The sequence below is a fragment of the Microtus pennsylvanicus genome, chromosome 2 (assembly GCF_037038515.1).
Source record: "Microtus pennsylvanicus isolate mMicPen1 chromosome 2, mMicPen1.hap1, whole genome shotgun sequence".
NCBI lineage: Eukaryota > Metazoa > Chordata > Mammalia > Rodentia > Cricetidae > Microtus > Microtus pennsylvanicus.
This window is the reverse complement of record NC_134580.1, coordinates 62,084,657-62,105,832: the sequence shown is the minus strand read 5'-3', so window position 1 is coordinate 62,105,832 and position 21,176 is coordinate 62,084,657. Positions and strand designations below refer to the sequence as shown.

General features: G+C 49.2%; 1 long non-coding RNA gene across 2 annotated transcripts in view; it reads right to left on the bottom strand.

Moving 5' to 3' along the window:
• LOC142843577 (uncharacterized) overlaps positions 1–21,176 on the bottom strand; it is a 67,739-nt gene that overhangs the window by 16,402 nt on the left and 30,161 nt on the right. The window contains exon 3 of one of the 2 annotated variants that reach the window (XR_012909662.1): positions 6,007–9,697. The exons of the other annotated variant lie outside the window; for it this stretch is intronic. This is a non-coding gene — a long non-coding RNA (uncharacterized LOC142843577). Of the gene's footprint in view, positions 1–6,006; positions 9,698–21,176 lie in introns of those variants that run through there. 2 annotated transcript variants of the gene reach the window in all.

Below are 21,176 nucleotides of genomic sequence, written 5' to 3'. Positions count from 1 at the left end.
GGTTGGAATGAGACCTGTCTCCCATAGGCTCACGCATCTGACCCTTTGGTTTCTGGCTGGTGGCACTGTTTAGGAGGCCGTGACACGGAAGCCTTGCTGGAGAGAGTACATCATCAGCTTCGAGAGCTGACAGCCTCTCCCCACTTCTGGCTCAAGCTCTCTTTGAGTTTTGTGTGTGGTTGAAATGTGATCAGATCGTTTCCTGCTCCAACTTCCTGCTGCCACTGTGCCTTCCCGCCACTGTGAACATCTAGTCCTCTGGAAACATAAGCCAAGCTAAACAATCCTTGAGTTTCCTTGGTACCTTATCATAGCAATAAAAAAGTGACCAACGCAGATGCCGGCTTCAGAAGACGATAAATGGCACTGGGGAATCTATTTTAGAACTGCATTTTAAAGTGTCTTCCTAATCAGAGCTAGAGTCATGACTTTCTTGTGAACTGATATTTATGCTAAGCCCAAAATATCACATACGCTTCTTTTTTTTTAACTTATTAAAGATTTCTGCCTCCTCCCCGCCACCGCCTCCCATTTCCCTCCCCATATACACTTCTTCTCCCTCTAAAATACTTTGAATTTTCTTTTCTTTTTTCCCCCTTTGGTTTTTTGAGACAGGATTTCCCAAGACAGGGTTTCCCTGCGTAACAGTCCTAGCTGTCCTGGCACTAGCTCTGTAGACCAGGCTGGCCTCGAACTCACAAGGATTCACCTGCCTCTGCCTCCCAAGTGCTGGGATTAAAGGTGTGTGCTACCACCACCCAAACAAAATACTTTGAATTTTTTAAGTACAAGCTGTCAGCGCGAATCGCGGCGTTGTCTAACCTGATGGCAGGAAGCGTGACTCTGCCTTTTCCTGGTGCTGGGAATTAAAACCAAAGCCTCGCACATGCTAGGCAAGGGCTGTCGCATGAAGCTATCTCCTCAGTGCTAGGGAGGTTTTGGTTGTTATTTAACAGAATTTGGTTCTGATGCAGGCTACCTGAACATAGTGGCAGAGCCCACGGGTTAACTGCTCATTCCCACAGGACAACTCAACTTTAGATGCCAGCTACAACCTGGGCCACTGGTACTTTCTGCCCAGCAACCTACGAGCCAGAGGTTCCCACAAACACCTCCTCAGTTTCCACACTTCCTTGAGTGGCTCCAAGATCTCATGGAAAAACTGAAGTGCAGCGGTTTAAGAGACCTCAGTTGCAAGATCCCCAAAGTATCCAAACCTGAGGATGCATGCATCCTGGATGGGACAGGGCTGCAGAGGATGCATGCGTCCTGGATGGGACAAGGCTGCAGAGGTGGCTAAGGATGCATGTGTCCTGGATGAGACAGGGATGCAGAGGATGCATGCATCCTGGATGAGACAGAGCTGCGGAGGATGCATGCATCCTGGATGGGACAGGGCTGCAGAGGTGGCCGAGGATGCATGCGTCCTGGATGGGACAGGGCTGCGGAGGATGCATGCGTCCTGGATGGGACAGGGCTGCGGAGGATGCATGCGTCCTGGATGGGACAGGGCTGCGGAGGATGCATGCGTCCTGGATGGGACAGGGCTGCGGAGGATGCATGCGTCCTGGATGGGACAGGGCTGCGGAGGATGCATGCGTCCTGGATGGGACAGGGCTGCGGAGGATGCATGCGTCCTGGATGAGACAGGGCTGCAGACGTGGCCGAGGATGCATGTGTCCTGGATGAGACAGGGCTGCAGAGGTGGCCGAGGATGCATGCGTCCTGGATGGGACAGGGCTGCGGAGGATGCATGCGTCCTGGATGGGACAGGGCGGCAGAGGTGGCCAAGGATGCATGCGTCCTGGATGAGACAGGGCTGCAGAGGATGCATGTGTCCTGGATGAGACAGGGCTGCGGAGGTGGCCGAGGATGCATGTGTCCTGGATGGGACAGGGCTGCGGAGGATGCATGCGTCCTGGATGGGACAGGGCGGCAGAGGTGGCCAAGGATGCATGCGTCCTGGATGAGACAGGGCGGCAGAGGCGGCTCAGGGGGTAAAATGCTTGCCATTCAAGCAGGAAGGTCTCAACTAAAGCCCCCAGCACCCACATAAAAGGTAGGTGTGGCCACATGCATCTGTAGTGCCGATGTTGGGGATACAGAGATGACAGGCAGACCCCCTGAGCTCTCTGGTCAGCTAGTCTCACTTCAGAAACCTCTCAAAAATAAGGCCAAGAAGACATCTGATATTCGCCTCTGACCTCCACATACATGAACACAAATAGCCACGCCAAAGAACACACACACACACACACACACACAAAGAGGGCGGGGCATTTGTGTGCAGCCCCTGTACATACTTCCACTTTAAATCATCTAGATTACTTATTCTACCCAAGAATCACATTGACCAAATTTGATATTGGTAGTTATTACATTAGGTCATGAGGAATAACAACCAGAAAAAAGTCTTTACATGCTCAGAATGAACAAAACTTTTTATTATTGTGCTTTTCAGAAGCCAGAAAAGGGTGTTGGATCCCCTGAAACTGAAGATTCAGACAGTTGTGAGTCACAGTGTGGGTGCTGGGAATCGAATCCTAACCCTCTGGAAAAGGCAATAAACAGTTGAACCATCTCTCCAGCCTTGTACCCTTCCCTCCACAGAACTTAAGAAATAATTTTCACTGCATGGTGGTGGCGCATGCTTTTAATCTCAGCAGAAGCAGGCAGATCTCTGTGAGTTCAAGGTCAGCCTGGTCTATAGAGTGAGTTCGAGGACAACCAGAACTATACAGAGAACTCTGTCTCAAAAAAATCAAAATAAATAAAAAAATTAAAAAATAAAATAAAAAACTCAAAATAAGAATAATTACTATTATTTTCTTTGTTGTCTATGGAATTGAACCAAAAGCTCCACGCTGCACTATATCCCCAACCTCTAAAATGCTTGATCTTTGATTGGTTGGATATTTGGCTACAGAAACGGTGGGAACAGAGGGTCTACTCCGTGCTCCGGTGTTACAGTGCCCCTTGGTGTGAGAAGACAAGATACATCACGTTTCCCTGCAGGTCATTATTTAAAATGGCTAATTTGGCATAGGTTTTGATAAGGGTCACACTCTTCTGAGCCAGTTAAGCAAAATATTATCCTCTCCCAGAATTTCATTCTTCCTACTGGTAGACAAAAAGTATTTTTAAAATTATGCTAATTGCATCTTATATTTTTGTTAGCATGAATTTTGTGGAGATGTTTGATTTTGTCATATGCGCTTACATAGTAAACTTCACTGTGCCTTTTTAGGGAATGAAGTCCTGCTATTTTCTACCTGACTTAGCAGAGTGTGGACGTAGAGACTGCACAGCAGCAATAACTGTGCCAGTTTCCTGTATGGGCGGACAACATGGCTGAGAGCGCTATCCGGCGTGGGCCGTGATGCCTGGCATTGGACATTGGGGGTGGCCTATTCTTAGTTAGCACGAAGCAGCTGACCGCAGCCATCCAGGAAACCCCAGGGCAAACAGAGACTCCCTTTGTTATTGTAACTATTTTGTCGTCATTTCTGTGTGGGTTTTGTGTAGATGCGGCCTTGAGGTTGACTGCCTTGGCTCCCTAATGTGACAACTGTCGTCCTGAATTCTCTGCTAAGTTGATTTGTCAGATGCCTCATTACAGCAATCAGGGGTGAAACTCAAACACACAGGTTGCTTTTACTGGTTGTTTAAGATTGAATTTTATCTTCTGTGTATGAATGTCTGTTGGCATGTCTGGGTGTGTACCATGCCTGGTGTCCACAGAGGTCAGAAGAAGGTGTTTTATCTGCTGGGCTGGCGTCAAGGATGCTTGTGAGCCATCATAGGGGAGCTTGGAACCGAACTGTTCCTCTGCAAGAGCAACAAGTGCTCTTGACCAGCGAGCCATCTTTCCAGGACTGAGTTTTCTTAATTTCTGTGTTACATTTGCTTTAAGTGGACTGCATAGTGCACAAACCTAAATTCTTTGTTTGTTTCTTTGAGACAGGATTTTTCTAACACGGCTGCTCTGGAACTTACTCTGTAGACCAGGCTGGCCTCGAACTCACAGAGATCCACCTGCCTCTGCCTCCTGAGTGCTGGGATTAAAGGCGTGGGCCACCACCCAGCCCTGAATTTGTTTTAATGGTGTCACAGCAGAGGCACAGAAGCACGCAGGACACACACTATAAACTGTGCTCCCCCAAAAGAGATGCTGAAGGGTGGCTTAACTGGTAAAGATGTTTTCTGCCAAGCCACAGTCGGGGTGGAAGCAGAGGACCAGTTCCTGGAAGCTGTCCTCTGACAACTCCACAAGGCTGCTGTGGTGTGTGAGTGCCCACACACATTTATACAAATTTACCACCTAAGCCATCTCACTGGCCCCAATTTTCCCCTTTGGAAAAGGATGCCAGACAGATTGGCTTACAGTCCACTCGAATGGCCTCATAACTCAATTTGCTTGTGTAAAGACGCTGCTGTCACGCAGCTCACCCTGGGAAGTTTCACAGACGTGGACTTCAACATCTCTTTTGGGGGAGCACAGTTCAACCCATAAAGACGACAACGAGGGAACATGCAAACTTGCAAGTTTGAATGGCTGCTAATCAGAGTACTCCCGAGATGCTGAAGGCACCTCTGGTGTAGAGTGAGGTGTTCTGGTTAGTTGCTTATTGTTCAAGGGTTTTTGTGTGTCTGTTTGGTGTCTGAGGGGGGGGCGCGTGTGTGTGCACGCGCGCATGTGTGTTGTCTTCTTGACAGGAGCTAGGATTATCTGGATAGAGGAACTTCAACTGAGAAATACCTCCATCAGACCGTCCTTGGGGGCGGGGTTCTTAATTACTAATTGGTAGAAGAGGGCATCTAGGTACCACCAAAACCGGGCTGATGGCTCTGGGTGCTATTAGGAAGCCGGCTGAGCAAGGCTTGAGGAGCAAGTCAGTAAGCAGCACCCCTCCATGGCCTCTGTATCAGCTCCTGCCTCCAGGTTCCTGCCTTGAGTTCCTGCCCTGATGTCCCTCAGTGATGGAGTGTGCCCTGATATTTATACGCCGAAATAAACCCTTTCCTCCCCACGCTGGTTTTGGTTGTGGTGTTTCATCATGGCAATAGAAACCCTGACAAAGACCTGGGGTTTCCATCATTTCAGGACCTGCCCTTACCCGGAGAAGCGTCTGGAAAGCCACTGCTGTGGTGGTATGTTGGTATGTTGGTATGTTAGTATGTTAGTGCGGGAAGCAGGGATGCATAGACACAAGCGCCCACACTTCACAGAGAAGCCCCAGCCCTTTAGAAGCTGGTTCACTGGACTGTCTCAGCGGAAACCCTTGGGAGAAACTTACAGCGAGCTATTCAACACATTGAGACACTCTTGACTCATTGATTTAGGATGGTTAGAGTAGATTTGGCTCGTCATAATACCGAGCTACACGTGTCTAGAACATGTGTCCCCACTTCCCTTTATGACCTATGATCCCAAGCTAAGCTTGCCCAGAAATGTACCCGCTGTACTGGGGTGTGCTCAGGACAGTGTTTTTAGTTACAGATGCTCTGAAAGGAATCCCCATATCTTTAAGGAGAGCAGTGTTTGGGAAAATAGCCCCAGTGCTGCCCCCACTGGCCGAAGGTGGTAAATCTTTCTCTTTCATATTCTGGTGGTGCATTTTGGGGTTGCAGTCGCCACTATGGACCCCAGCGTGGTCAGTTACATAGCAGGCTCCTGGTGAGCGCCAGCTGCATTGCTATCGGTCCTTCCTGTCCTGTAGCTCCGCGGCTTGAGACTTGGCTCACTGGGTCACTTGGTTTATGCAGATTTAACTACGGTCATCATAGGAGACCAGAGTCGAGTTTCTCCTCTTTGTCAGACAAGGCCACAGCTCTTGGGGGTTTATGACTTGGTGCTAATATGAAATGCTGGTATCCAGGAGGCCAAATGCTGATGTCATGTTTAAATGAGAAACAATCTGAAAACTCCACACCAGAGAGCTGTGTCAGAGATGACAACAAGCCCCCTCCTCCTCCCGCCCCAGTCATCCACACTGGGACCCCAATCTAGGCACAGACTTCACTTTTTTCATTTAGCTCCCCGACAATGCCTAATATATTTGAGCATCTCCACTCCTGGCCTAATTGGATCTCATGTAAGTGATGGGCAAGTCCGCGCTGTGATTCGCCACAGCCTCCCAGCTGCACACGGAACAGCTCACAGACTCAGCCCAGCTCAAGTTCAGAACAAAGCAATGACCTTCACAAGGAGAGGATTAGCCCCCTGCTCTCCAGGAATCTTGCCTCTCCCGCTGGCTGCTCGGGTACCCAAGACGCGTGTACCCAGTGCTCCTGCCCTTCCAGGGCCGTGGCTGCTTCTCAAAGAAACCCAGCTAAGGTCCCTGCCCACTTTCCCTTTGTTCGCTCCGGACTTCCGGAACCCACTGGCGCTGCAGGCTTACCCAGCACCTTTTCTTTTTAGGACTTCAGAACAGAGCGAGACATTTTCCCCCTTATTTTCATGTGCTCATGACTGGGAAAATGGAAATCACAAAGACGATTATGAACACCATGACTGCAATCATCCAGGAGTTCAAGATAAAGTCTGGGAGGGGAGAGACTCCTCCCGGCGTGGGCCCTGGGGGAGGAATCTGGGTCCTCACCTGGAACAAACTCCAGCTGCCGGGCAACTTCCAAACCCTCCGACCTGGCTCCCGTGGGGCCCAGTGACGGGCAGGGATGTGACAGCTGGCTTGCCTCGACAGGAGGGAGGCTCACCGTGTTAGCCATTTCAACAGTTATTTTAAAAGCATCTTGAATACTAGGAATAGCAGTGTATCACTTTCTCTGTCTTTTTTTTTTGTCTCCCAGAGACATATTAATATGGATGTGGCTAGCAGGTTCCAAGCTTTGAATTGTGCTCATTAAATCACAGCTGGCTGGGAATACACCACCGCCAGTCCTGCGCCTTTATTTCTCAAGCCTGTTTTATAGTGATAGTAAAATGGACTCTTTCTGACTCCCCTTCCCTGGGAGCCAGCAGCCTGGCCCTCTGGGGAGTGAATACCGCTTTCTTATGATTCTCCAGTCTCAAAAGAAATGCATATGCAATTTTAGTAATTAAAACGTTTAATTTGGTGATGATCCTCACAAAAAGAAACATTGGAATTGTCTTGGTAGGGGAAATGTTCCATCCAGCTGTCTGCCCCAGACTGCAGTCCTCTGTCCCTTTAAGAGAACAGCCCACCTGCTTGGGACGCTGCCTAGTCTCTCAGCACATCCAGGTTTCCTGAGAGGAAATGTGGTTGACCAGATGGCCCCCTCTGTCCTTCTGTCCGTCCATCCATCCATCCATTCATCCTCACTTCCCTCTGCCGAGATGCATGGTTTGGTTTCGGAGACCTTAGTATTTATTTGTCCCAAGCACTAAGGAAAAAGCTGACTCACTGTACCTCCAGTGGAACCCCTTCAGGGAAGGGGGGCCGGCATTTCACAGAACAACCTTTGCACTTAAAACGAGCACCCTGAAGTCAGTTCACCCAGGGAGCTTGTTAGGTGAGGGGATTCCTCCACCCCAGTCTGCCCCCGGTTGAGCCTGGGGGGAGGGGCAGACTCAGAACTCTGGCTACTTAACAAGCTCCCTAGGTGATTCATTTGTGCCCTGTAGTCAGGAGCCACGGAGATGGGAGGCGGCTGCGGATCAGCAGAGTTGAGGTGTCACCCTAGTCACTCTGGGAATGACGGTGCCTCACCTTTGATTAGGGGCAGCTGGGCACATCTCACCCAGAAGGCTGTGCTCTCTTTGAAAATGACTAAGTAGCAAATGAGGTGCAATTAAGCTTTTCACAAGGCAGCTAATTAGCTCATCCCCTCCAGTGCCTCAGAGCCAGCCTTCCGTCCCTGGGTAGTTAAAGTCAGTAAGACGCCATGTTGTGTGGGCTGGAGAGTGACAAGCAGGATCCCCAAGTGTTGCTGTCAGCCCCAGAACAACACCGGCCACCGAGTCTCTTAGCCTTGCCCCTGCTGTGTTCAGACTCTCAGAAACTTGGAGCAAAAGCCTAGCGTATTTGCTGGTTTTGTTTATTTGGTTGTTTGGCTTTGTTTGAGTAGATTCCAAATGCCGGCTCACCGGAGACCAGAGCTGGACTGGGCATATCAGAGCCTCCCAGGCAGCCGATTAAGAAGAGGGCTATCTGCTCTATTGTTGAGTGGCTTGGAGTCTGCACCCTGAAATCTCCGTGTGCCCTGACCCTGGCATTTGGGAACCATTGTGAGCAGAGAGCACCGCTTGTTAGATTACAATGTTATTAAAATAGATGCACAGAGAAGCTGGTGTTACACAAAGGAAGGAGGCTTTCCTGGCAGTAGGAGTGGCCCGCCCCAGCGAGGGCAACCAGTTGTGCCCATAGGAGATCCTTGGCTAATGAGGGCTGGCACTGGCAGCTTCTAGATAGTAAGGCTGGGCAGGGGGACGATCCTAATTCCATAGGCTGGGGTGGGGCGTGCAGTGTCTTAGTCGGGCAGAATATGTACTTCAGGCTGGCCTCGAATTCATCACGATAATCCCCCTTGCTTACAGATGTGTGCCATTACATCCAACTACATCGGGAAAGATTTGGAAGCAGCACTAATTTTTATTTCCTTTGAGCAGAGAAAACATAATCCACGAAGGGAAAGCGGGAAGAACTATGGGGAACAGGGGGTGCCCACCCTTAAGGGGATGGTTCTGTGTTTGGTTAAGTGAGTACTCGGGTGTGGGAAGGTGAGAAAAGGAAACAGTCCAGATTTGTAGCGGCTGGGGCTTCTTTGGGACAGATACTCCCTGTGTGGTGGATTCTCTCCCTTCCTTCTTTCTTTCTTCCCTCCTCCCCCTCCTTTACTTTTTCCTTTTCTCCTGTGTCTTCCTCCTGGCTGTGTGTGCCAAGGTCTCCAGCAGACTAAACCCTCCCACCAGCCCCTCTGTGGCAGGTTCACCACTGCTGTGGGAGGGGATTGGAAGGAGATGCGCACAGCTGGCACCTGTGCGTCGGCTCCATCCCAGGTCTGGATGGTTCCATACTCCCGAGAGAGCCTCCTGCAATTATTTAACCACCCGTGCACCAACACCGGATGCATGGCACCAGAGTAGACTTCCGGGGGACTGGAACGGCAGAGCAGCCGGGCCAAGGGCCCCCAGAATGTGTCGGGGAGCAGCTTGTCTCCAGGTGTGCCAAGCAGAGAGCTCTGCCCTGGAGGAGAGGCTGTTGGTTTTGTTTATCAAGACAGGGTTTCTCAGTAGCTATGTGTTAGTCCTGGAACTCACTCTGTAGGCCAGGCTGGCCTTGAACTCACAGAGATCCGCCTGCCTCTGCCTCTCAAGTGTTGAGATTAAAGCCACCACCTGCTGAGGAGAGGCTGTTGTACTGGCAAGCTTCTCACTCCCTGGGCTGAAGACCAGCTAACCACTAAACCAAAGAGCTAAGAGTTTAAGGCAGGAGGGCGGGTGTAGCGATCCATGTAGTAATAGGAGGGCGGGGCTGCGTTCCCAGCACCCCGGCTGCCTGCTCAGCTAGCTTATGCCCCGAAATAATTACACGGACACTGTATTCTTTTAAACACTGCTTGGCCCTTTAGCTTTAGCCCTTACTGGCTAATTCTGATATACCGATCAACCCATCTCTAATAATCTGTGAGCACCGGTCTTACCGGGAAGATTCTAGGTCGGAGCTTCATCGCGTGTGTCTGCCCGGGAGCGGGTCATGGCATCTCTCTGAGGCGTCTGCTCCGGAGAGGAGAGAGAGAGAGAGTCTGAGCTCACTTCCTCTTCCTCCCAGCGTTCTGTTCTGTTTACTCCTCCCACCTATCTTCTAACCAATGAGGACCAAGCAGTTTCTTTTTATTTAACCAATGACCTTCCTCCATCAGACCCACACCTGTAAGCCCTGCACTAGCGCTGCAGAGGGAGAAGGGACAACCAAGGTGATGGAGAGTGCAGCCTGACAAGGTCCATGTAGAAAAACTGTACTGAAAAGTCAACAAAAGTGTTTAGAGCGGGGGAAAGTGTTCTTTGTGAATTCTGCTTGTAGTCACTTGGTAAAGATGGAGCTCCAAGAAGAGGAAATGGAAAACTTTCCACTGCCCCAGAGTGCAGATACAGGCATGCAGAGCCAGCTGCAGCTAGTAAATGGAAAAAAGGGGGTGCGTGTGACAGGACAAGATGTCCTGTTCATCTGACCACATGTCCTGTACACCTGACCACATTTCCTGACCACCTGACCACATGTCCTGTACACCTGATCACATGTCCTGACCACCTGATCACATTTCCTGACCACCTGACCACATGTCCTGTACACATGACCGCATGTCCTGTACACATGATCACATGTCCTGTACACATGATCACATGTCCTGTACACATGATCACATGTCCTGACCACATGTCCTGTTCATCTGACCACATGTCCTGTACACCTGACCACATGTCCTGACCACATGTCCTGTTCATCTGACCACATGTCCTGTACACCTGACCACATTTCCTGACCACCTGACCACATGTCCTGTACACCTGATCACATGTCCTGTACACATGATCACATGTCCTGTTCATCTGACCACATGTCCTGTACACCTGACCACATTTCCTGACCACCTGACCACATGTCCTGTACACCTGATCACATGTCCTGACCACCTGATCACATGTCCTGTACACATGATCACATGTCCTGTACCATCTGATCACATGTCCTGTACACATGATCACATGTCCTATACACCTGATCACATGTCCTGTACACATGATCACATGTCCTGTACCATCTGATCACATGTCCTGTACCATCTGACCACATGTCCTGACCACCTGACCACATGTCCTGTACACATGATCACATGTCCTGACCACCTGATCACATGTCCTGTACACATGATCACATATCCTGTACCATCTGACCACATGTCCTATACACCTGATCACATGTCCTGACCACCTGATCACATGTCCTGTACACCTGATCACATGTCCTGACCACCTGATCACATGTCCTGTACACATGATCACATGTCCTGTACCATCTGACCACATGTCCTGTACACATGATCACATGTCCTGACCACCTGATCACATGTCCTGTACACATGATCACATGTCCTGTACCATCTGATCACATGTCCTTACCATCTGACCACATGTCCTGACCACCTGACCACATGTCCTGTACACATGATCACATGTCCTGTACCATCTGATCACATGTCCTTACCATCTGACCACATGTCCTGACCACCTGACCACATGTCCTGTACACATGATCACATGTCCTGTACCATCTGATCACATGTCTGTACACCTGATCACATGTCCTGACCACCTGATCACATGTCCTATACACCTGATCACATGTCCTGTACACATGATCACATGTCCTGACCACCTGACCACATGTCCTGTACACATGATCACATGTCCTGACCACCTGACCACATGTCCTGTACACATGATCACATGTCCTGACCACCTGACCACATGTCCTGTACACATGATCACATGTCCTGTACCATCTGATCACATGTCTGTACACCTGACCACATGTCCTGACCACCTGATCACATGTCCTGACCACCTGATCACATGTCCTGTACACATGACCGCATGTCCTGTACACATGATCACATGTCCTGTACACATGATCACATGTCCTGTACACCTGATCACATGTCCTGACCACCTGATCACATGTCCTGTACGACCTGAGCTGGAGCAGGATGGAAATATCCAGTTAATCCTTCAAGTTTGTGCCCAAGGAACCAGATGCTTAGATATGAATTTCAAGGACTTTGAAAACTACCCTGGGGAGAGATGTTAAGCCGTGATAGATATGAAATTAACACATATTTTCCTAAGTAGATTGCAATGTGATAGGAACATCATAGACATGAAAGCAAAGGTTGCTAGGAAATAGTTCATTTGCATGACTGAAGAAACCGTGGGGGAACCTGAAGAAGGCAGATTCCCCAGCCTGGTGGGAAACATCTTTCTTCCTCTTAGTGGTCCTAGTGGGGAGCTCTTAGCCTTTGAAACAAAGCCAAACAGTTTGTAGTATTGTTTCCTATGTTTTATTAACGTGTCTCCTAGACTTACAATTGAAAAGTAAGGACAGCAAAACCCATGAACTACTACTGTATTGTCAAGTTCCTTGGCTAAGCTTGCATGTATATGTGTGTATATGTATATGTGTGTGAGTGTGTGTGCATATGTGTGTTGTGTGTGTATAAGTGTATGTGTGTGTGCATGTCTGTGTGTATATGAGTGTGTATATGTATGTGTGTGCATGTGTATGTGTGCATATAAATATGAGTGTGTGTATATGTATGTGTGTACATGTATATGTGTGTATAAGATATGAGTGTGTGTGTATAGAGGTTGGGAACGGCAAACTAGAAAAAATCTTATTTAATATGAAAAATATCACCATGCAATATGCCACTAAAAGTCATTTGCTCCTGTCATTGGCAGATGAGCAGGGTGGGTTGGAGCCAGCTTGTACTGGACGGCAAAAGCCAATGATGGGCATTTCTTCTCAACTGGGTGTTCCATGTGATCATACTGGGTGCTTGATGCCGGCCCTCACGGTGTGGTGATACCACAGTAATGTGGCACAGCTGAGCAGCCAGCCTGTTTGTCTCTCTCGCCACATAACTGCTGGCAAATTTTCTGGCCAATGGATGGATCGCGACCAACCATAAACCCTAGTCTGCCTGGCCACCACCATGGTGAAATACCGTGGACTGGGTGGTTGAAACATGGGAACCTCTTTCTTACAGTTCTGTGGCTTGAAGTTGAGCATGGAGATGTCAGCAAGTGTCCTTCCTCCTGAGCCATACACCTTCTCACTGCACACATGTGTCCCCCCCCCCCCTGCACAGATGTCCTCGTGTGCTCTCCTCTTCCCACATGACATCAATCAACGTCTTTCTCATATGACCTTCATATCAAACGTGGGGGCACAGCCCATATCCAAGGTCAGGTCCAGCTACCTCAGTAAAGAGGCAAATTAGAAGTGGAAACCAGAAAAAGGATATTGTATTCAATGTGGTCACGTTGGGAACAGGGGCAGAGAGACCCTGCAGTCAGTCTTGAGACTGGTCCCTGAAGCAAGGTCAAAGTTTAAATGAAGGGCCAAGGATTTGTTTTTACATCTAAAGGGTGCCAGTCATAGCGTGGCTCCGCCCACTGTTGACTCCACAGTGTCTGGGCTCATCCTGCTAGGGGATCTGACAAGCTGTTAGCTGTGTGAACTCTCCCCTGGCAGGCGCGACAAGTTCTCCCTCTGACCAATGTCCTTGCTTTCCCCAGTCCGAGATTCATAGGGAAATTCCCATTTCATGGAGGCCCAACATTTCTATAGCCTGGTCTTCAGATTGTCATGAGTCACAAATGTCTCTTTAGAATATGTTCATTTTTAAGATGGTGCGCCTTGCAGGGCGGTGGTGGCACACGCCTTTAATCCCATCACTTGGGAGCCAGCCAGCCAGATCACTGTGAGTTTGAGAGCAGCCTGGTCTACGTAGTGAGTTCAAAACAAGCAGGGCTACATAATAGAGGGACCCTGTCTCAAACAAACAAAAACAAACAAGAATATTTTCATTTCTGCCAGGCCTATTCCAACATCATTCAGCATTAATTACTCTTTTTTAAATTCCAAATCTTCAAAAAGATTACATTGGGGTTAGGGTTTCAACATGGGAATTTGGAGGAATACCATTTAGTCTATAGCGCCATATGCTATGGTTTATAGGTCATGCATCTGAACACTTGGTCCCCAGCTGACAGAGCAGTTTGGGAGGCACAGTAGGTGGAGGTGGGTCACCAGGGATGGGCCTCTGAGGGGTATAGGTGGACCGTGTTTCCTACCTGAGCTCTCTGCCTCTAGGACACCACAATAACAACCCACTCTGTAAGGTTCTGGTCACTGCGGACAGACCACTCCAGCCACCGGGACGGACTGCACACCCCTTCAATTGTAGATGAGTCAAGCTCACACCCTTTCATTTGCGCCCACATATTTTGTTAGAGCAACAGAAACATCAAATACCCCGTGCGGCCGGCGCTTGGGAAGATTTGCTTTATTTTCAGGTGCATTGATATTTCAACTCCCGAGGAAGACAGAATTCAAGGTATTCCAGGTCCCCTAGCACAATGGAGGACGGGAAAGCTGGTAATCCTATGGAGTAATAAGGTCTTGGATCAGGGCCTGTCAGCAGCTTGGCTCTCATCTCCTAGGGAGCCCTGAAGATGGGCGGGGCTGGAGCTTGCACCAGCTACAAGTTTGTCAAGTACAGGGAGGATGAGGGGTCACAGCCACCTGTTCTCAGAGGCAAAAGCCACAGGGGGACTGGAGCTGTGAAATATTTTGCTCAAGTGTTTTCTTGGGACCTGCTGGGCCCTGCGATAACAGTGACCTTTTATATCAGCCAGGAGTGAGCACAAGGCACCCATGGCTGCAACCAGAAGGGAGCCCAGCGCTCCTCCTCTCCTCTCCTCTCCTCTCCTCTCCTCTCCTCTCCTCTCCTCTCCTCTCCTCTCCTCTCCTCTCCTCTCCTCTCCTCTCTTCTCCTCTCCTCTCCTCTTCTTGCCTCTTCTTCCCTCCCCTTCCTTCTTCTCCCCTCCTCTCCCCTCTTCTTTTTTTTTCTGATACGACCTTGCCATGTAGCCCAGGCTGTCCTCCAACTCTTGATCTTCCCATTCCAGACATACAGCCGCCACATCCAGAAAGACACCTTGATAACTGCACAGTAGACGTTGCCTCTTATCCAGATGCCACTTAGGAAACAGGTAACTGTGACGATTGCTGGTAGCCGTCCACAGGGAGAGGGAAGTAAGCCTGAGCAGAGAGCCAGCACTGAGGAAGGCAGAAAAATGAAGTGAGAGCCTCCACAAAGCAATGCCTGAGGCCGTGGAACACGGACGCATCGATTCTGTGTCAGTGTGGCGGGTCAGATACAGTTTGGGTGTAGATCCCTTGAGACTCCCCATGTTGAAATTCCACTCCCATCGTGGGGGAGAGGCTGAGATGGTGAAAACTCCTCTTGACTCGGATGGCCAGAGGTGGCCTTTAGAATATGAGAAGAGTCAGAGAGGTCATCAGGTTGGGGCCTCTTTGGTCGACTCTTCCTGACTTTATAAAAGGGAACATAGTGGGTGGATGTATGTATTCTGCTTGTCACTTGCTGGGTGGCACTAAGTGCCACCTCCAGATTCTGCCAAGAAGAAATAGATGCTGGCCCTCCACCTTCACCTGCAGACCGTTGAGCCAAAATAAACCTTGAGTGTGTGTATGAGACAGAGAGTGTGGGTGTGTGCTAATGAGTGTGTGAATACATGTGTGAATGTGTGTGACTGTGAGTGTATGGTGTAAATGTATTGAGCGTGAATGTGTGTGTGTGTGTGTGTATGTGAATATGTGTGTGAATGTGTGTGACTGTGAGTGTACAGGTATGAACCGTATTGAGTATAAATAAGTGTGTGTGTGAGTGTGTGTGAATGTGTGTGACTGTGAGTGTACGGGTGTGAATGTATTGAGTTTGAGTGTATGCATGAGTCTGTGGGACTATATATGTGAATGTGTGTGACAGTGAGTGTACAGGTATGAATGTATTGAGTATAAATGAGTGTGTGTGAGAGTGTGTGTGAATGTGTGTGACTGTGAGTGTACAGGTATGAATGTATTGAGTATAAATGAGTGTGTGTGAGAGTGTGTGTGAATGTGTGTGACAGTGAGTGTACAGGTATGAACGTATTGAGTATAAATAAGTGTGTGTGAGAGTGTGTGTGAATGTGTGTGACTGTGAGTGTATGATGTGAATGTATTGAGTATAAATGAGTGTGTGTGAGAGTGTGTGTGAATGTGTGTGACTGTGAGTGTACAGGTATGAACGTATTGAGTATAAATGAGTGTGTGTGAGAGTGTGTGTGAATGTGTGTGACTGTGAGTGTACAGGTATGAATGTATTGAGTATAAATGAGTGTGTGTGAGAGTGTGTGTGAATGTGTGTGACAGTGAGTGTACAGGTATGAACGTATTGAGTATAAATAAGTGTGTGTGAGAGTGTGTGTGAATGTGTGTGACTGTGAGTGTATGATGTGAATGTATTGAGTGTAAGTGAGTGTATGTGTGAGTGTGTGGGTGTGTTGAGTGTGTTCAGTCTGTGGTGTTGGGCCTTTTGCAACAGAAAATGGACTATTATTAGTAGTGAACTCATTTTGTTGTATCGTCCATTTTTCACTGGCTCTCTTTATAAGGGAATCACTCGAACCAGGCTTTTTGGTCTATACCTGAACTCACAACACTCAGGAAGTGGAGAGGCAGGAGGATTGCTGCAAGTTTGAGGAAAGCTTGGTCTACATAGTGAGTTCCAGGGCAGCTGGGGTTATAGAATTCACTATATAATGAAACCCTGTATCAAAATGAGTTTTATTTCCTTTTTTTAGATTTATTTTATTTTGTATGTATGAGTGTTTTGCTTACATGTATGTCTGTGCATAGAAAGCATGTGTACCTAGTGCCTTTGGAGGTCAGAAGAGGTTGTTGGAGCCCCTGGAACTGGAGTTATGGATGGTTGTGAGTCACCATGTGAGTATTGGGAGTGGAGCCTGAGTCCTTTGTAAGAAGAAAGGGTAGGTAGATAGGTACTCTTAACTACTGAGCTTTTTCTCCTGCCCCATCAAACTGAAACATTTTCTAAAAGAAAAAAGAAAAAGAAAAGAAAGAATGAAAGAAAAAAGAATGAAGGGAGAAAAGGAAGGAAGGAAGGTTATCTTGGTGGTAATAAGGGCTTTGTGTGTATGTTGGTGTGCACGGCAGAGCATATGTGAGCTGTCTGCACTGGTGTGCACGGCAGAGCATATGTGAGCTGTCTGCACTGGTGTGCACGGCAGAGCAAATGTGAGCTGTCTGCACTGGTGTGCACGGCAGAGCATATGTGAGCTGTCTGCACTGGTGTGCACGGCAGAGCAAATGTGAGCTGTCTGCACTGGTGTGCACGGCAGAGCAAATGTGAGCTGTCTGCACTGGTGTGCACGGCAGAGCAAATGTGAGCTGTCTGCACTGGTGTGCACCGGCATAGCATATGTGAGCTGTCTGCACTGGTGTGCACGGCAGAGCAAATGTGAGCTGTCTGCACTGGTGTGCACGGCAGAGCATATGTGAGCTGTCTGCACTGGTGTGCACGGGCAGAGCATATGTGAGCTGTCTGCACTGGTGTGCACGGGCAGAGCATATGTGAGCTGTCTGCACTGGTGTGCACCGGCATAGCATATGTGAGCTGTCTGCACTGGTGTGCACGGCAGAGCAAATGTGAGCTGTCTGCACTGGTGTGCACGGCAGAGCATATGTGAGCTGTCTGCACTGGTGTGCACTGGCAGAGCATATGTGAGCTGTCTGCACTGGTTCAATGTTATGGATGTCATCACACATCCAAGCAGCCTTCCATTCCCATTTCATCATTTGCAGTCACACACGAAGCATTAGCAGAGGGTGGGAATGGTGTGAAGTCCAGGCAACCTGAGTGTGGTCACAGCACTGGAGAAAGCCTCCTCAGCTGTCTGGTGAAAGACCCTGGAGACCTCCACAGAGTGGGCTCTGAGGTAGGAGAGACCTGGGGAAAGCATCTCAGCTAATGGCCGGTGTCCTGATTAGTATCTGTCATCTTGACAGGAACTGGAGCCCCCTGTGAAGGAACTGCTTCCCTAGGTTGACCGTGGTTGTTGGAGGAAGCCGCTCATTTGTTTCTGGCTGCTCAGTCCCAAAATAATCACATAGAAACCATATTATTTGCATACTGTTTGGCCAATAGCTTAAGCGTATTTCTGGCTAACTCTTATATCCTAAATTAGCCCATCTACATTTTCCTGTGTATTGCCACATGGTTGTGGCTTACTGGGTAAAGTCCCATCCCGAGTGTCTGTCTCCAACTGGGCTACATGGCTTCTCCTCGACTCTGCCTTCTTTCTCCCAGCATTCAGTTTATTCTTCCCCACCTAGTTTTATTCTACCCTATCACAGGCGAAGACAAATTCTTTGTTTATTAGCCAATAAAGCAACACATACGGAAGGACTTCCCATACCATGTGGTCATGTCTCTAGGGGCATTTTCTTGATTGATGGTTAGGGCCTAGCTCACTGTGGGCAGTGCCGTGCTCCCACAAGGACCTGGGCAGTCTAAGAAAGGGAGCTGAGCAAGCCACAGAAGAAGGCAGTAAGCAGTGTTCCTGCATGGTTCCTGCCTCTGCTCAAGCTTCAGTTCCTGCTCTGACTTGCCTCATGGTGGGCTGTGACTGGAATGCAGGAGCCAGGTAAATCCTTTCCTCCCCAAGGCACTTTTGGCCATGTTGTTTATTGCAGCAAGCATGCCAGGACCTCAGGGGTGAGACAATTTCATGTGAGGGGCTCAGAGGCTGGGCCATGCTTCCCTGCAGCCCACCCATGTCAAGTTTCTGGAGGGAAGAGCCCAGCAGACTCAGCCGTGGTTGGAGACTTCTCTGGGTACAGAAACTTAAGCCCACAGTGGGGGCAGGCCATGTCTTAGAAGGAAGGGGTCCTGGCAGAGTTCTGTCTGGGGCTCAGTTCTTAGGGCAAGGGATCGACAGTGGACACATTTCCTAAATGCAGCATGATTAATAAAAACCCAGAGACAGATATTGGGGTTCAGCCTGAAGGTCAGAAAAGCTAAGCAATAGCCAGCCACTGTCTCTTACCTCCACCTCAGTCTGAAATGGCGGTCCTGCCTCCAGGAATCTCAGAATGAGACTGTGTGAGAGCTGTCTCCTCCCACCTTATATTCCTCCCTAGTGCTGGGATTAAAGGAGTGAACCACTACCCACCCCTCCCGGTTTCTATGGCAACTAGTGTGGCTGCTGGGATTAAAGGTATGTGTCACCACTGCCTGGTCTGTAAGGCTGGCCAGGGTGGCTGTTTTACTCTCTGATCCTCAGGCAAGCTTTATTTATTGAAATACAAACAAAATATCACTACAGCCAAAAGTTGTCCAAACCAAGATGTGAGGTTGATTTCCACGTTTCTAGAATGGTAATGGCTGCTGTGAGACGCAGTGTGTTCCCAGAACCTGGAACAAAGCAGCCACCTTTGACATAAGGAGGCCATGACCACCAGGAGTCTGGAGACCATCCTTTGCAGAGCTCACATCTGTGCGCAGCTGGATTTTCTTCTCTGTTTAAATACTGCACTGCCATGGTTTAGAGGAAGAGGAGCTAGTTCAGCTATTCCATATGGAGCCAGACATTAGGAGAAGTGTAAACCAGAGCCGTGTGCTAATGGTTTTAGTTGTTGCTGGTTTTGGTTTGGTTTGGTTTGGTTTGGTTTTTTAATCTGAGGCAGCCTGTCCTTTGTATAACAGAACACTGGCTATGCTGGAACTCACTCTGTAGACCCTGCTAGCTTCAAACTCACATAGATCCCCTTGCCTCTCACCACTGTGAGCTGGCATCCTGTGCTAATTTAAAAAAAAGTCTCATGTAGTCAGAGGGTCTGGAACACTGTTCCTACCTCCGCCGTCTCCCAAGTGCTGGGATTACAGGCATGCACCCCACACCTGGGTTTGCTTCTAAACCTCCCCAACTCTTTGGTTTTTCAAGACAGCCCTAGCTGTCCTGGAACTTGCTCTGTAGACCAGTCTGGCCTCGAACTCACAGAGATCCACCTGCCTCTGCCTCCCAAGTGCTGGGATTAAAGGAGTGTGCCACCACCTGACTTCTCAAATCTTAACAAAGAAATACTTCTGCTTATTTGATGTGTAAAATTCCCATCACTCCTCAGTGAGTAATCAGATTTTCCAAAGCCAAAGGAAAACTCACTCAGTTGGGCCCTCTGGCTCTTAGATCCTGCCTGACAGGAGCAGTCTCCAGCTGCCAGAGCACTGCTGACTCCGGCTGCAGGAGCAAACCACCGGTTCCCTCTCCTCTCCTCTCCTCTCCTCTCCTCTCCTCTCCTCTCCTCTCCTCTCCTCTCCTCTCCTCTCCTCTCCTCTCCTCTCCCCTCCCCTCCCCTCCCCTCCCCTCTTCTCTCTCTCTCTCTCTCTCTCTCTCTCTCTCACACACACACACACACACACACACACACACCTTACCTAGCAGGTGAAAGATTTCCCGTTAAAGATTTCCATGGGGGCTCATGGCTTAGCAAGTAGAGGCACTTGCTGCACAAGCCAGAAACCAGAGTTCTATCCCCAGAACCCATGGTAGGATGGAGAGAACAGGACTGTCAAAAACTGTGCTCTGATGTCCACGCGTGTCATAGCACACACATGCCTGTGCTCTCTCTTAAAATATGCACGCTCTCTTTCATGAAAATTTAAAAGGGGTGGGGTGATTGGTGGTGGAGAGATGACTCAGCAGCTAAGAACACTTTGCTGCTCTTGCAGAGGACTGAGGTTGGGTTTCCCAGCACCCACACAGCACCCTGCCTGTAACCCCAGCTCTGGCTGCTGCAGGCACCTGCACACACGTGATATACATACATACACTCAGGCGCACAAACACGTACACATAAAAGATGTAAGTAAGTAAGTCTTTCTTTTACAAAGACCCCATGGGGCAGGGAGACTAAAGGAAGAGAAACCACGCGAGCTAACACATTCAGAGGATTGTTGTCTCAGCACCGGTACGGCCTATGCCTGTCTCGCAGGCTCGCCTGCCTGGGTGCTCAGCCGAGGCTCCGCCAGGGGAGACTGGTGTGGATAAAGGACTTTTCCAGAGCTGAAGTTCAGAGATTCTCACCCCATGGAAATTTCTCTTGCCCTAGGGATGCTGCTGATGGATGATCTTCCTGGCATGACTCATCGTCTTTGTTCCACACCCATGGCCTTCCGTGTGACAGCTGTTCTTGGTGTACCCAGATCCGGGCCACGGGAGGGGGGGGGGAAGCAAGAGATGCTCTCCTCCAGGGAAGCAGCTGCTTCCCCTCCAAGCTCAGCCTGGAGTGGTCTCTGCGGGTCGGACAAAGGGAGCAGGCTGTCGTCCCATTGGAGTTCCATTTGTTTGTTGAATTTTTTTGGTTTTCTGCTCCTGGGGCTGGAACGTTGGGCCTCGTTCACAGTAGCAAGCCCTACCGATGTGCTGTGTCCCGGTTCTTTCCGTTTTTCCTTTCCCTTGAACTTGGCCATCCTCCTGAGGAGCTGCCATCACAGGCCTGAGCCACTGAGTACTTGGCTTAGCCACTTGTTTTTTTTTGTCAAGG